Below are 14,649 nucleotides of genomic sequence, written 5' to 3'. Positions count from 1 at the left end.
CCGTAAGGAGAGCCGCCCAGCACGAAGGAAGGAGCAGCCTGTTGAGGAATGGGGCCACCCACACTTCCTGTGCCACTGACGACAACAGAAGCGGACAAAGAAACAAGACGCAGCAAAAAGACACAGAAAACAGACAACCGGGGGAGGGGAGGGGAATTAAATAAATCAAAATAAATCTTAAAAAAAATAAATGAATAAAATAAAATAAAAAATAAAAAAAGTTAAACAAAACTCTGCATTTTTATAAAACTTAATAAAAAATAGTATTTCAAACTGTACAGTCATCAGAAGTACACAGTTATCAAAAATGCACATACTTCACTTGGCATCTCCAACACCTTCAGCTTTCTGTGCTTGGTCTGATTTGGCATCTCCATTTTCTGCAGGGTTATTCCCATCCTTGCCACCATCAGCTTTCCCTTTTTTCCCTTTGGGTAGATTCTTTCCTTTCTTTGCAGGGGCCTTTTTAGGCCTGGGTTCTGGCTTTGGAGGAACAGGTTTAGCAGATAACCTTGCAGATCTTCTCCGTGGTTCATCCTTTACCTTGGCTTTATCTCCTTTAACGTCCCCTCCAGCCTTTCTCTTGGGCATGTTGGTGGTGGTGGGATGTGCGCACTGGGTGCGGGGAGGCAGAGGCGCCAGGCTTTGGTTGGTCCGGGAGTCACTCTCACCACTTCTTCACACTGTTCCCATCCTTAGCAAATTAAAGGTAAAAAGAGTAACCACTAGAAATTTACAGGAAATATCATACTTTAAAATGAATTTTAGAAGCTTCTTTTTAGGATCAGTCACAGCAAAATGCCTATCCTCACTGTACTGCAATTGTTCAATCCAATGCAATAAAACAAGAAAAAAGAAGCTATCTAAGAAGCAACATATAAACTATCAGAACAATAATAGATCAGCATTTGTGATGATATAAGATAAGCATAAAACACATTAATAGTGTTCCTATTCCATAGTGGAAAGCAATTAGAAAGGGTAACAGAAAGATCCTAGTCAGCATATCAATAAAACTTATAAAGCACCTACTAGTAAATCTAATGGAAATGTGCAACAATTGTTTTTAAAAATTATATAACATTATTAAAGGGAATAAAGATGAATAAATGGAGAGCTAAACTACAGCCATTGGATGACATTGGATGACAATATTATTATGATGTAAATTCTCCCCAAATTTTTGTGAACATTCCATTAAATATGTTCATGTCTAGGAATTCAACTTCTAGGAATATAACCAAAGACAATGGGGCGTATGTATGAAACTCAAAGACATGTACAGGAAATTCTTTGGAGCATTGCTTTTAATTGAGTAAAAACAGAAAGAATCGTAATGTTCATTAGTTGGGAATTGCATATTCACGTGAAGGAATGAGATATCTCACTTAAAAGGAATGACTTAGCTCTGCATACGTACTACCCTGCTATAAATACATGCACACAAATGCCTGCAAATCAGGCATTCATGATCGGTAAGGAAAAGACATAGGAGTTGTATTCATTCATTTTCTATTTCTCCCGCAAGTTACTGTAGTGAAGTAATGACTACACTTTCACAATTAAACAAAAAAACTCTATTAATATATGAAGATCTTAATGAAAATGCTGATAATTTTGCCTTTAGTGCAAGGAGTATCTGGTTTTAATGGCTTGAAGAATTGCTATGCATTCCACACCATTAAGCTATATCATGACACTGCAAGTGCTGATGAATATGATTCTAAGACATTTCTTTGTGTTTATTTTTTTTAAGTTAACAACTAAAGCTACACTCTGGATCAGACTATAAATTTTGATGACAACAATCTCTATTGATGTGATTGCCCTCAAAGATGTACATCTCAAGAGAGGTCAACTGAACCCTGGGCTGAAGGTTGCAAAGTCCTGGCTAATTATGATGTTGGGTGAAAGTTTCCTAGGAGCCTTCACTATGCTACTAATTCCATTGAGATTGTTACGGTTTATGTTAGAGCTCTGATGTGCTTGTGCATAGGTTTTGAATGGTCTGCTTCTACAATAATTATCCCATAAGTCCTGTTATTTTTAGGGCACAAATATGCAGAGCATGAGGCTTTTCAGAATGAACATATCACGTTACAGCAAAAGGTACCTGTATGTCAAAAAGTATGTCCTCAAAAAAAAATACTGATGTTAAAAAGGTAAATAATAAAGAGATATTTAAATTAAATGAGATGTCTCAGTTTTAAATATTTAAAACAATACTATACTGTAAATAAATTTCTATATATCAGTTGCATTTGTAAAAATATTTAAACATGGGTATTTTTCCCAAACACTCATAACTCTATCATATCCATTAGAAAAACATCAGACAAGCCTAAATTAAGGGGCATTCTACAAAATGCTGAACTAATATTCCTCAAAACTATCAAGGTCATGAAAAACAAGGCAAAACTGAGAAACTGTCATAGACCAGAGGGGATTAAGGAGACAAGATGGCTAAATGAATTGAATCCTTGAACAGAAAAAGGACATTAGTATAAAAATTGAAGAAATATGAATGGAAACTGGAATTGAGTTAATAGTAATGTACCAATATTGGGTTCTTAGATTTGACAAATATACCATGGTAATGTAAGATTTTAAAACTAGAGGAAATTGGGAAGCGGACTTGGCCCAGTGGTTAGGGCGTCCGTCTACCACATGGGAGGTCTGCGGTTCAAACCCCAGGCCTCCTTGACCCGTGTGCAGCTGGCCCATGCGCAGTGCTGAAGCGCGCAAGGAGTTCTGTGCCACACAGGGGTGTCCTCCGTGTAGGGGAGCCCCACGCACAAGGAGTGCACCCCGTAAGGAGAGCCGCCCAGTGCGAAAGAAAGTGCAGCCTGCCCAGGAATGGCGCCACACACACAGAGAGCTGACACAACAAGATGACACAACAAAAAGAAACACAGATTCCCATACTGCTGACAACAACAGAAGTGGACAAAGAACACGCAGCAAATAGACACAGAGAGCAGACAACTGGGGGCGGGGAGAGAAATAAATAAATAAATAAATCTTAAAAAAAAAAAAGCTAGAGGAAATTAGGTGAAGGACATTGTGGCAGTTTGAAGCTGCACTTTCCCCAGAAAAACATGTTTTTAAACTTAATCCATTCCTGTGGGTGTGACCCCATTGTAAGTAGAACCTTTTGATGAGGTTATGTCAGTTAAGGTGTGGAGTCCTCGACCAGGATGGGTCTTAATCCTATTACTGATTCCTTTATAAGTAGAGAAAATTCAGATAGACAGAGAGAAAGCCAGAGGGAGCAGTCAAAAGGAGAACATCAATGGAACCTGGAAGAGAAGAGAGAGACCAGGAGACACTGCCATGTGCCTTGCCATGAGAAGAGCTAAAGTCCAAAGGCTGCCAGCAGCCAGTCCCAGAACACCACAATCTTTGAGGAGAAAGCAGTACCCTGAATTGGGCTTTCTCTTCACCTCAAAACCATAAATTAATAAATTCTCACTGTTTAAGCTTCAGCATTACATGGTATTTGCTTGAGCAGACAAGGGAACTAAAGTAGACATATAGGAACTCTCTGTATTATCTTTGCAACTTATCTGTAGATCTAAATGCATCTCAAAATAAAAAGGTCATTTTTTTTAAGTTCTCCTTATTAAAAAGAAAAAAGAAAGAAATAAGAACACACTATGGTTTCTTGATTGTACTTGCCTCTCAGGCAGGGAATAGTGCTTTTTCAAGTTTTATTTTTTAAAAATAATAATTTGATGCAAATTTCCAATTCTTTGTGGGATAATTTTTCAAAGTGAAAAACAACGTAATTTAAGAAAAAAAGCAGGAGTATTTTTTCAGTTAAAGTCAACCACTAGAAGACCGTAATACCTGCAACGTCCAAACAACTCAATGGAGAAAAGGGAAGCATTGAATTTTGAGGAGGCTTGTGAGTTACACTGTTCTTATCTAAGTTCTAAACTAGCTGAGAGATATAAAGGAGTCAGACAGGTGGAGGTCAAAATATTGACTTTAAAAGTGAAAGAAGCTGGGTTGGTGAATATGACTTAATACTGATCTCCAGCTGTGGATAGTTTTACTCAGCCAGAGATGTGACTCTCCCAGAGCTCTTTTAGGGATCCTTGTATGACTGCCGTGGTCAATGTAGATTTTGTCCCAGAAGTTGTGAAATGGGTCAGAACAATAGATTATTTAAATTACCTTTAAGGCCATGCTATAAACAAATCTACAATTCACTGCCTAGACTATGCTCAATCGAAATTATTTCTGGCCATATTGTCCAATATAGCATCATTAAAGGTTCTTCATTGAAATTAAATGACAATATTTAGAGATTTCAGTAATAAATGCCAACAACATGTAGATGCTCCAAATCTAAATACAAAACCCCTTCATTATTAAATTACAGGGAGAGACTAAAGTCCAAAAAGTAAATTCCCTTGTAAGTAAAGTTCAAATAAATTAAAGCCTAAGTTGTCTCACCCTTATGAGTTAAAAATTCATAGAAATTAAACTCCAAATTCACGCTCCCCAATTTCTAATTCTGCTTATCCCAGCCAGAGGGTCTGAGTGCAGAGCCTGGGTCAGATTCCTTCAACATCTGTAGCCCTTACTTCCACCAAAAGGAGTGTGATTCCTTCAAGCTCTGAGAAGTTGAATGAGTCCTTCTTTAAAAGAGTTCAGAGTTTAATGGGACACAAGACATTGCCACAGCATTGGTGCCACATCCGTGAAATGCAGGAAACTAACTCATATCAGAGCAACTAAAGCATATATCCCAGGAAAAATTCTTTTCCCCAAACCCAGGACTCAGTGCTGCCAAAGGCAATAATAGAAATGCCATAATGTCTGAAAGAACGAGAACAACTGAAGAAAATTTTGGTTTTGGCTTCACAAATGCCAGTGAATTGATTTCAATTGTCCTGGGTCTAAACCTACAAACATAAACTCAAATGCAAGAAATCTCCCAATGAGAGGTTGATTTGGGGTCCATGCATTCACCGTGCCTGGAGAGAAGCCACCCCTGCACAAACTGAGAGCAACTTTGGAGACGTTGTTACCCTTTTGAACAACTCAAGAATCTGCAAGTTGGCAACTCCATTCACCGTGCCTTATTTGATGTGCCTTTCTTCTCCTTTCTGCACGATTAAACACTCTTGATTCCCATCCATCCCTTTGAGCCTTATGTTTCTGCCACCTCCCACTCCCACTCCCATTATGTGTTAAGACAAGTGTGGATTCCCATCTAGTGGCCCAGCATCCACAGTACATTCAAGGAAGGAATGTTTGGTTTTGGCCACAGGCACTGTAGCCGTTGTCTTATGCTTAGGATTTGTTCAGGCCTGTGAAACTTGCGTAGGAAAGATCTCTTCCCTCCTCTTCAAGTTTGTTTCATCTTGATAATCACCCTAAGCAAATTTCTGAACTGACGTTGCTGTGAATGCTTTTGAAGCTTAGCCCCTAGAGGCCATATATGCTCTTAAGAAATCACTTCATCAGCTTTTGCATGCTCCAGGTCTTCTTTGAGTAGCATTTCTTTCTGCCACATCATTTCTGATGTAATTAGCAAAGTTGGAGTCAACTTTGGAGAAAAAAAAGTGCTGCTATTCAACTGCAGCTTCAATCTAAGCTGCCTAGAATCTCAGTCCCACCAGGCTGCCACTCTTAAAGCCCCTTATATCCAGAAAGTCTACCATCACAACCACTGGTCATTAATTCAGTCTTCTGCTACAAAAGTTGTTTCTGTAAAATGAAGTAATTCAGTTGTGGTTGGTAAGTGAGAGACTAGTGTAATACAGACGTTGCATCATTGCTTTCTTAGCCAGTTGCTGTTTTCTACTATAAAATGGCAGCAGTAACCACCGAATACACTAAGACAATGGAAGCAGCAAACTGGAGGAAGTAGAACCAAATGTAACAGTCAGTCACCTCCCACTCTTCTCAGCGCATCTGCCCCTGGGCTCTGTCTTAGAAGTACTAACTGTGCTGTCCTCTCTGATCTTGGTGCATTTTGCCTTTCCCTCCATTACTTAATCTTTCCTTATACACCTTGCCATCAAATTAGATTTACCTGTGTTCTTTCTAATGTAAAGTCCAATATTTGGTGTATTATAGGTTAATTTATTCATGATAATAGCTTTATTAGGATAGTTTCTGTTTTTGATAGTGTCCTGATTACACTGTTGCAGAGGTTTTGGTGGTATGCCCTGAATCATAATTACCCCCACAATCCATGTTATTTTTTAGGGCTTGATTTTGAAGAATAGCAGATTTTCTTCAGGATATATTGTATTATAGCAAAAATGCCAATATTGAGAAATATTCACAGGGCAATTGCAACTCTTATGAGATCACTTATATGGGGTTGTCTATCTTTTAGATTGGGTCAAAAATTAATTAAGCCAGATTCTGATGATGTTGAAAATATATATAGGAAAACAAGTTTGGATTCTTAGAAATCTACACAAATAGACATTCACCAAAAACCTGCCAACTGAGTTCTCCTGATGGGAGAAATACTGTGGAGAAGGTTGATGAGCACCAGAAAACATAGCAACAGCTTCACCAAGTGCATTTATTGCTACTTGTGTGATCGGATCTTGAGGATATCTCCACACAGAGGACATCAGAGACTGAGGTCTTGGGGCAACTTGGATGCTACTGTCTCAAGGCCTTCTCCCTTCTGGGTTTATGTTTACAACAATGGGGGTGTCACAGCTGGTGCACAAATGATTTTCCAAAGTCAGCCCCTCTGGGGCCAAGAATCAAGACTCCAGAACTAAAGGCAGCAGGACTATCCCAGAAAGGGAAAAGGGATGAGGGTTACTTACTAAAGTCTCCTGGGACTGTTGGAATTTCTACTCTGTGATAAATAATTGGCGATCTGGGAAATTAGTGTCAGCCTGTTGTCTACCCATGTGGGTCTTCTTAAAGACACAGAGAGGTAAGATCTGAGCCAAAGGGAAGAAAGTCTTCACCTCCACTTTATGGAACAAAGTTGCCTCCCTTCACAAGGGCTTTGATAGGTACAACCTGGATCCAGCCCTTACACAGGGGTGTAAGGAATGATCACTGATGCAAATAACATTTCAAACCCATTATCAAATAATGATTCAAAGTTTTATCAGGAAAGGAAGCAGGATTATTTTCCCATAGTTGATGTGTGTTACTTAGTAGGGATTCCTATGACTGTACTACCAGTTCCTGGTAGCACAGATTCAAAATCAAGGAAGGAAAAAAAAAAAAAACACCAAAAAACAAAATCAAGGAAGGGGAAAGCTATTGGGGTAAGACAGAAGGCAGAAGGAAGTCTTTGTCTTCGTATTATGGCACTAATCCCTCCCTGTCCCCTCACATCCCCATTCCTGAAGCTCTAGAGTGACAATCTGAACAGAGAAGCCATGTTCAGGGATGAAACACAATCCAGCATCAGAACTGGAAGGGATGTTAAGGTCATCTAGTTCAAATGCCTTAGAGACATCAAGAAGTGGCTTGACAGAAATCACAAGTTGGTGTTCCTGACCATTCAGTGCTGTTTCATTACACGGCTCCCCTGGGTGGGCCTGAAAGTGCAGTATTCTGGCCACAGTCTTGGCCACCAACCCCACCCCCAGGCTCTGCTGTGATGATGGGGGTCTGCTTGGGAATGAATAGCTGATCTGAAGGCACACTTGCTTTGCAACCACCTTTTCCAATGTTCATGGATAATAGAGGACCCTAAGACTCTGGAAGCTTTTATTTCTCCTGTAGTCTCTGACTTCAACCTGTTTCACTATGTTCTTCAAAGACTAATTCAATCTCTTGGGTTTCTCACTCAACTAAATACAGAATGAGTTTGTCTCACCAGTTCCACTCCATTCATTTGCTGTGCCCCAAGTAAATTCACAGATTTTTTTTAATTTTAGGTGTTTTTGTTTTGTTTTGTTTTTGCTACAATCAACTTTAATGAAATAGACATAAAAAACAAAACTAACTAACATTAAAAAGTTGCATTAAATCTGATTAAACCCTCTTAGAAAGAATTGTTTGACTTCTTTCATATTTCCTTTGCAGGCATCATTATTTACTAGTTTTCTCATTCAGTTCTCTACTCACCAATAGAGTCACTTCATCATCTGTGGCTATAGGGCTCAAAAATCATCTTTTTCCCTTCACTCAGACCACCCACAATTGCACATTCTTAGATTTACTAATCAATTTAACTTTATAAAAACAATTGAGCAAGTATAATGTGCTTGATTCTATGTTTAAGGTGGTATAAAAATGCAACCTTTCCCATTTCCAAAGAACCAAAAAGACAAAAAATACACTGAATTCAAATTATTTCAGCCTGTGGAGAGATTCAGTTCCTAGCTTCACACATGCACAGTGTGCATGTTCTGTTGATGACTGCTGGGCAGAAATGGTGGGAGAAGTTTTTTTTTTTCTTTTTTTATTATATATTTTTTTAAGATTTATGTTTTATTTATTTCTCTCCCCTTCCCTCCCCCGCTCCAGTTGTCTGCTCTCTGTGTCCATTCACTGTGTGTTCTTCTGTGACCGCTTCTATCCTTATCAGTGACACCGGGAATCTGTGTTTCTTCTTGTTGCATCATCTTGTTGTGTCAGCTCTCCGTGTGTGCGGTGCCATTCTGGGCAGGTTGCATTTTCTTTTGCACTGGGCAGCTCTCCCTAAAGTGTGCACTCCTTGCATATGGGGCTCCCCTACATGGGGACACCCCTGCATGGCAGGGCACTCTTTGTGCACATCAGCACTGCCATGGGCCAGCTCCACACAGGTCAAGGAGGCTTGGGGTTTGAAGTGCAGACCTCCCATGTGGTAGACGGATGCCCTAACCACTGGGCCAAGTCTGCTTCTCATCTTTTTTTTAAATATACATAGATCACACAAAATGTTACACTGAAAAATATGAGGTTCCCATATACTCCACTCCACAGTCCCCACACCTCCCACATCGACAACTTCTTTCATTGTTGTGGCACATTCATTGCATTTGATGAGTACATTTTGGAGCATTGCTACACTGCATGAATTATAGTTAATGTTGTAGTTTGCACTCTCCCCCAGTCCATTTATTGGGTTATGGCAGGAAATATAGTGTCCTGCATCTGTCCTTGCAATATCATCCATGATAACTACAAGTCCTGAAAATGCCCCAATATCACACCTCTCTTTCCCCTCTCCCTGCCTTCAGCAACTCCCATGGCCACTGTCTCTATATCAATGATATAATTTCTTCCATTGCTAGAGTCACAATAATTCTATAGTAGACTACTACTAAGTCCACTCTAATTCATAATTTTATTCTGTGGGAGAAGTATTATATAATTAAGAAAAAGCAAGGAGTGGCAGGAGAAGAGAATGAGTAGAGAATTAGTTTTCTTTGACTGTTGGAAGAAATTATCACAGTCTTAGTGGCTTAGAACCAACACACAATTGTTTTCTTGTAGTTCTAGAGGTCAGAAGTCCAAAATGATTTCATAAGCCCAAAACCAAGGTGGCAACAGGTCCATCCTTCATTTCCTTACCCTTCCTAGCTTTTAGAGCTGCATTTCTTGCATTCCTTGGCTCACAGCTCCATCTTCAAAGTCAGCAGCAAAACATCTTTAAATCTCTCTCTGCTTCCATTAACATATGCTTCTTCCTCTTCTGTAACTAAATTTTTCTCTGTCTACCTCTTAGGACACTTGTAATTACCTGTAAGACCCAAAAAGGATAATCCAAAATAATCTGCCCATCTCCAAATCCTTAATTTAATCACACCTGCAAAATCCCTTTTGCTATATAAGGCAACATTCACAGGTCCCAGGAAAAAGGACATGGATATCCTTTAGGAGACCATTATTCAGCCTACTACAGTGAGATACAAAATGCTTTAGTTGAACAAGTATGGTAGCAAGCTACTCTGAAAAGATGATGCAAAGAAGGGAATTAAAAGCTTTTGTCCACATGTCTGATAAAGGTTTAATATCCAGAATACATAGAGAACTTCTATAACTCAAAAACAAAAAGACAGATGATGGGAGAAGATGTAGCACAAGTTGTTGAGGACCTGCTTCCCATGTACAAGGCTTTATCCCAGTATCTCCTAAAACAAAACAAAACAAAACAAAACAACTCTAATTGGGAAGTGGGTGTAGTTCAGTGGTCAAGCTCCTGCTTCCCATGTATAAGGCTCTGCGTTCAATCCCCAGTACTTCCTAAAAAAAAAAAGACACATTTCAAGATTTTTAACAATTAAGGAAAAGGCTCGAATAGCCATTTCTCCAAAGAAAATAGTCAAATGGTAGATTCATTTATAATTTTTCTACATGTGGTTCTTCTATCCCTTTTATTTGAACCAATAATTACCTCTATACCTATTAAATAAGTCCCAGAAACTTAAATCTTTGGGTTGTTTATATGCTGGTTGAGCCTTGAATGTCAGCAGAGTTGCAGCCAAAACCTACTCATCAGACTCACCCAGGACAACTAACAAAAGCATGATGATGGACAACACTCATTCCAAAAAACAGAGAGTATCTACAACTGCAAGCAAGACAGTTCCATTTACCTGCCCCATGGGATCTAAGTCCCCTCTCAGTCAGAAGCAGAGTGGGCATTACCATCCACAATTCCTCAAGATTGAGGAGTGAACAAACATAAGGGTGGAATGCAGCTATGGACTAAAGTAGATATTATTATCCCAGCTATGGAAGATCTTCTGACGTTGATATAAAGACAGTAGTCACTAGAGTTTAGGAGGGGAGAATAGGTGTAACATAGGGCATTTTGGGGACCTTGGAATTGTTCTGCATGCCATTGCAACGATGGATACTGGCCATTATATATTTTGTCAAAATCTATAAAATTGAGTGATGCAAAGTGTGAACCATAATATAAACTATAGAACATGATTAGTAGCAATGCTTCAATATGTGTTCATCAATTGTAACAAATGCACCACACTAATGAAAGATATTCTTAATAGGGGAAAGTGTGGGAGAAGGAGAAGGTGGGGTATATGGGAATCTCCTGTATTTTTGATGTGACAATTATGTAATCTAAAGCTTCTTTAAAAATAAAGAAAAAAACAAAAAATATACAAATGGATAATAAGCACATAAAAAAATATTCAAAGTCATTAGCCATCAAGGACCTACAAATCAAAACTGCAATGAGCTGTTATACCATCTCACACTCAATAGAATGGCTGCTATTAAAAATAACAAATGTTGGAGACACAGCAAGATGGCAACAGAGTAAGGAGCTCCTAGAGTCAGCTTCTGCTACAGGGCAGTTAGCCAACACCCAGAGCTCTCTGGAGCTAGCTGAAGCACCTGTTCAGGGGTTCCAGGAGACCAGAAGAGCATCCTGCAATGTCCTTGAAGGAGTGGAAGGAGGAGACTGCCCATCTGCAGAGAAGACTCATGAATAGAGTGCTCCAAGCTACGGAGGCTGGTGCCAATCCTCCCCTGAAGCACAAGCCACCTCAGGAGCTGTTCCACGGCCAGAATTGAAAGCTCCACTTCCCCAAAACAGGGGAGGAAGAGACGGTTGGGCACCAATTTCAGCCACTGATGAGTAAATTCAGTGGGCTATAGTATAATCCTGAGGAAAACTAAAGTTGAGTCTGTCCAAGTCAGAAAGAGGCTGGTAGCCGCCATCTTAACTCTGTGCCTGGCACAAGAGAAAGTGAGACAGACTGAGAATCACAGTGCTGGTGGGGACCACCTTCTTTCCATCCAGGTCAGATTGCAGCTCTAGCCTAGGCCCCAGTGCCACCTCCAGCAGAGAGGAAGCTGCAGGGACCTGCACCAGGCTCTCTGGGAAATTACTGGCCAACCTGCTCAGTGATTATCCTACTCTGGGAGCATGAGCCACCCCAGGAGCTTTTCTGTGGCTGGAATTGGAAGCTCCATTTCCCAGAAACAGGAGGAGACAGTTGGTTGCCGATTTTGGCTACTGATTGGTAGACTCAGCTGGCTAAGATATAACCCTGGTAACAGCTGAGGTGTGAACCAGCTCAAGTCAGAAAGAGGCCAGTAGCCACCATATTGACTGCCCCAAGCCTGAGCAGAAACTCTCAGTGTTGGCAGGAACCAGTTTCTTTCATGCAGACGAGCCTGCAGACCTAGCCTAGGTTTCAGCACCACCTCTGGCGGGGAGGAGGCTGAGGAGCCCTGCACCAGCCTATATAGGTAACTGCAGGTAACTTTGGCTGGCATAGATTGAAAATCAGAAGTCTACCAGGGCAACTGTGGTCAACTTGGACCCACACTTTATAGACTGCTGCCCACATCTGCAGGTCCATCCCTGCCCCAGGGAGGGGAGAAAGGGATGTGAAGTTTCATCAGTCTTTCTGGGCAACTACAGTCTAGGCTTGCATGTGGATTATTCCACACAGCTGTGACTCTGCCCCTATCCCTGGCAAAGAAGAAAGTTGGAAGAAGCTTCATTGATCCCTGGTGCAATGAGGGCAGCTTGAGCCTCCATAACTAATAGCACCAACTACATGCCTGGCTCCTCCTGCACAGCCAGCAAGGAATAAAGGATAGGAAGCCCTAAACTAAGAGAAAAACTGTACCCAGAAAAAATACTCTAGTAAGCTGGATGCCAAGACACCAACAAAAATTATAACCCACACCAAGAAGGAGGAAGCTCTGGCCCAGTTAAAGGAACAAGATAAACCTCCAGTTGACATAAAGGAGTTGAGACAACTAATCATAGATGTTCAAACAAATCTCCATAATAAATTCAATGAAATGGCTAAAGAGATTAAGGATATTAAGAAGACACTGGGTGAGCACAAAGAAGAATTTGAAAGCATACCTAGAAAAATAGCAGATCTTATGGCAATTGAAGACATAATAGATGAAATTAAAAAAACATTGCAATCATATAATAGCAGGTTTGAGGAGGCAGAAGAAAGGATTGGTGAGCTTGAAGAAATGGCCTCTGAAAGTGAACATACAAAAGAACAGATGAAGAAAAGAATGGAAAAATTGAGCTAGGTCTCAGGGAGAATTAAATGATAGCAAAAGGCATACAAACATATGTGTCCCAGAAGGAAAAGAGAAGGAAAAGGGCAGAAGGAATATTTGAAGAAATAATAGTAGAAAATTTCCCAACCCTATTGAAGGACATAGATATACCTGTCCAAGAAGCACAACATACTCCCATCTGAAAAAAATGGACCAGCTCCAAGACACATACTCATTAGAATGTCAAGTACCAAAGGCAAAGAGAGAATTCTGAGAGCAGCAAGAGAAAAGCAATGCATAACATATAAGGGATATCTGATAAGATTAAGTGCTGATTCTCACCAAAAACCATGGAGGCAAGAAGACAGTGGTCTGATATATTTAAGATACTACAAGAGAAAAACTTCCAGCCAAGAATCTTATATTCAGCAAGACTATATTTCAAAATTGAGGGTGAAATTAGAATTAATAAACAGAAACTGAGAGAATTTCTAAGCAAGAGACCAGATTTTCAGGAAATAAAAGGTGTGCTAGAGCCTGAAAAGAAAATACAGGAGAGAGGGACCTGGAAGAGAGTCTAGAAATGAAGATTATACCAATAAAAGTAACCAAAAGTGTCAAAAGTGTAGTGAAAATAAAATATGACAGATAAAACTCAAATAGTCAGGAATAAACTTAACCAATGACGTGAAGCACTTATATTCAGAAAACTGCAACTCAATGTTAAAACACTTAAAAAAGAACTAAATAACTGGAAAAAAATTCCATGCTCATGGATTGGAAGACTAAATATCAAGATGTCAATTCTATGCAAGGTGATATACAGATTTATGCAATCCCAATAAAAATTCCACCAGCATTCAAGAAAAAATTGAAAACATGATTATTAAATTTATTTGGAAGGGTAAGAAGTCCTGAATAGCCAGAAACATCATGAAAAGGAAAACTTAACCCACATCTCCAGACTTTAAATCATAATACCTACCTATAGTGGTAAAAACAGCATGGTACTCGCCTAAAGACAGACACAATAGACCAATGGAACCAGTTTTATGGTACAGAAATAAACCCTCAAGGTATGGTCAAATGATTTTTAACTAACCTGTCAAACTCACACAGCTTGGGCAGAACAATCCATTCAACAAATGGTGCTGAAAGAATTGGATACCATAGCTGAAAGAAAGAGGACCCCTATCTCACACCTTATCCAAAAATTAACTCAAAATGGATCCAAAAAGTAAAAATAAAAGCAAGAACCATAAAACTTCCAGAAGAAATTATTGGAAAATATTTTCAAGACCTGGTGGTAGGTGGTGGATTCTTAAAGGAGATAAGGGAGGACTGAGTGGACTACTGATATTTAATATATGTAGAAGTTTTAATTAGCTTTACTGTAAAAGTATGGAAATGTATAGAGTGAATGGTAACACACAGTGAGAAACAGCTAGTTTATAAATGTGGATGTGGCTGATAATGGTAGCCTAGTTATGTAAATGCCAGTTGACAGAATGCTAGAGAATAATCTAGGAACTAGATAGCACAGTAAACCAGGAAGTGGATGAGAATTGTGGTTTATGGTACAGATGCAAGAGTGTCCATTGTTAGCTAGAGCAAATGTATATCACTACTGCAGGGTGTTGGGAATGTGGAGAAGCATGGGAAAAATACAGCTGGAGTGACCTATGGGCTATGGTTAGTAGTAATAAT

General features: G+C 39.6%; 1 pseudogene; it reads right to left on the bottom strand.

The window, feature by feature from the left end:
• Positions 1-318: 318 nt before the first annotated feature.
• On the bottom strand, positions 319-591 carry LOC101447120 (non-histone chromosomal protein HMG-17 pseudogene; annotated as a pseudogene).
• Between the last annotated feature and the right edge of the window lie 14,058 nt (positions 592-14,649).

This window comes from Dasypus novemcinctus, chromosome 13, assembly GCF_030445035.2.
Source record: "Dasypus novemcinctus isolate mDasNov1 chromosome 13, mDasNov1.1.hap2, whole genome shotgun sequence".
NCBI lineage: Eukaryota > Metazoa > Chordata > Mammalia > Cingulata > Dasypodidae > Dasypus > Dasypus novemcinctus.
Note: the sequence above shows the minus strand (reverse complement) of the source record. Positions and strands in the feature narration are given on the sequence as shown.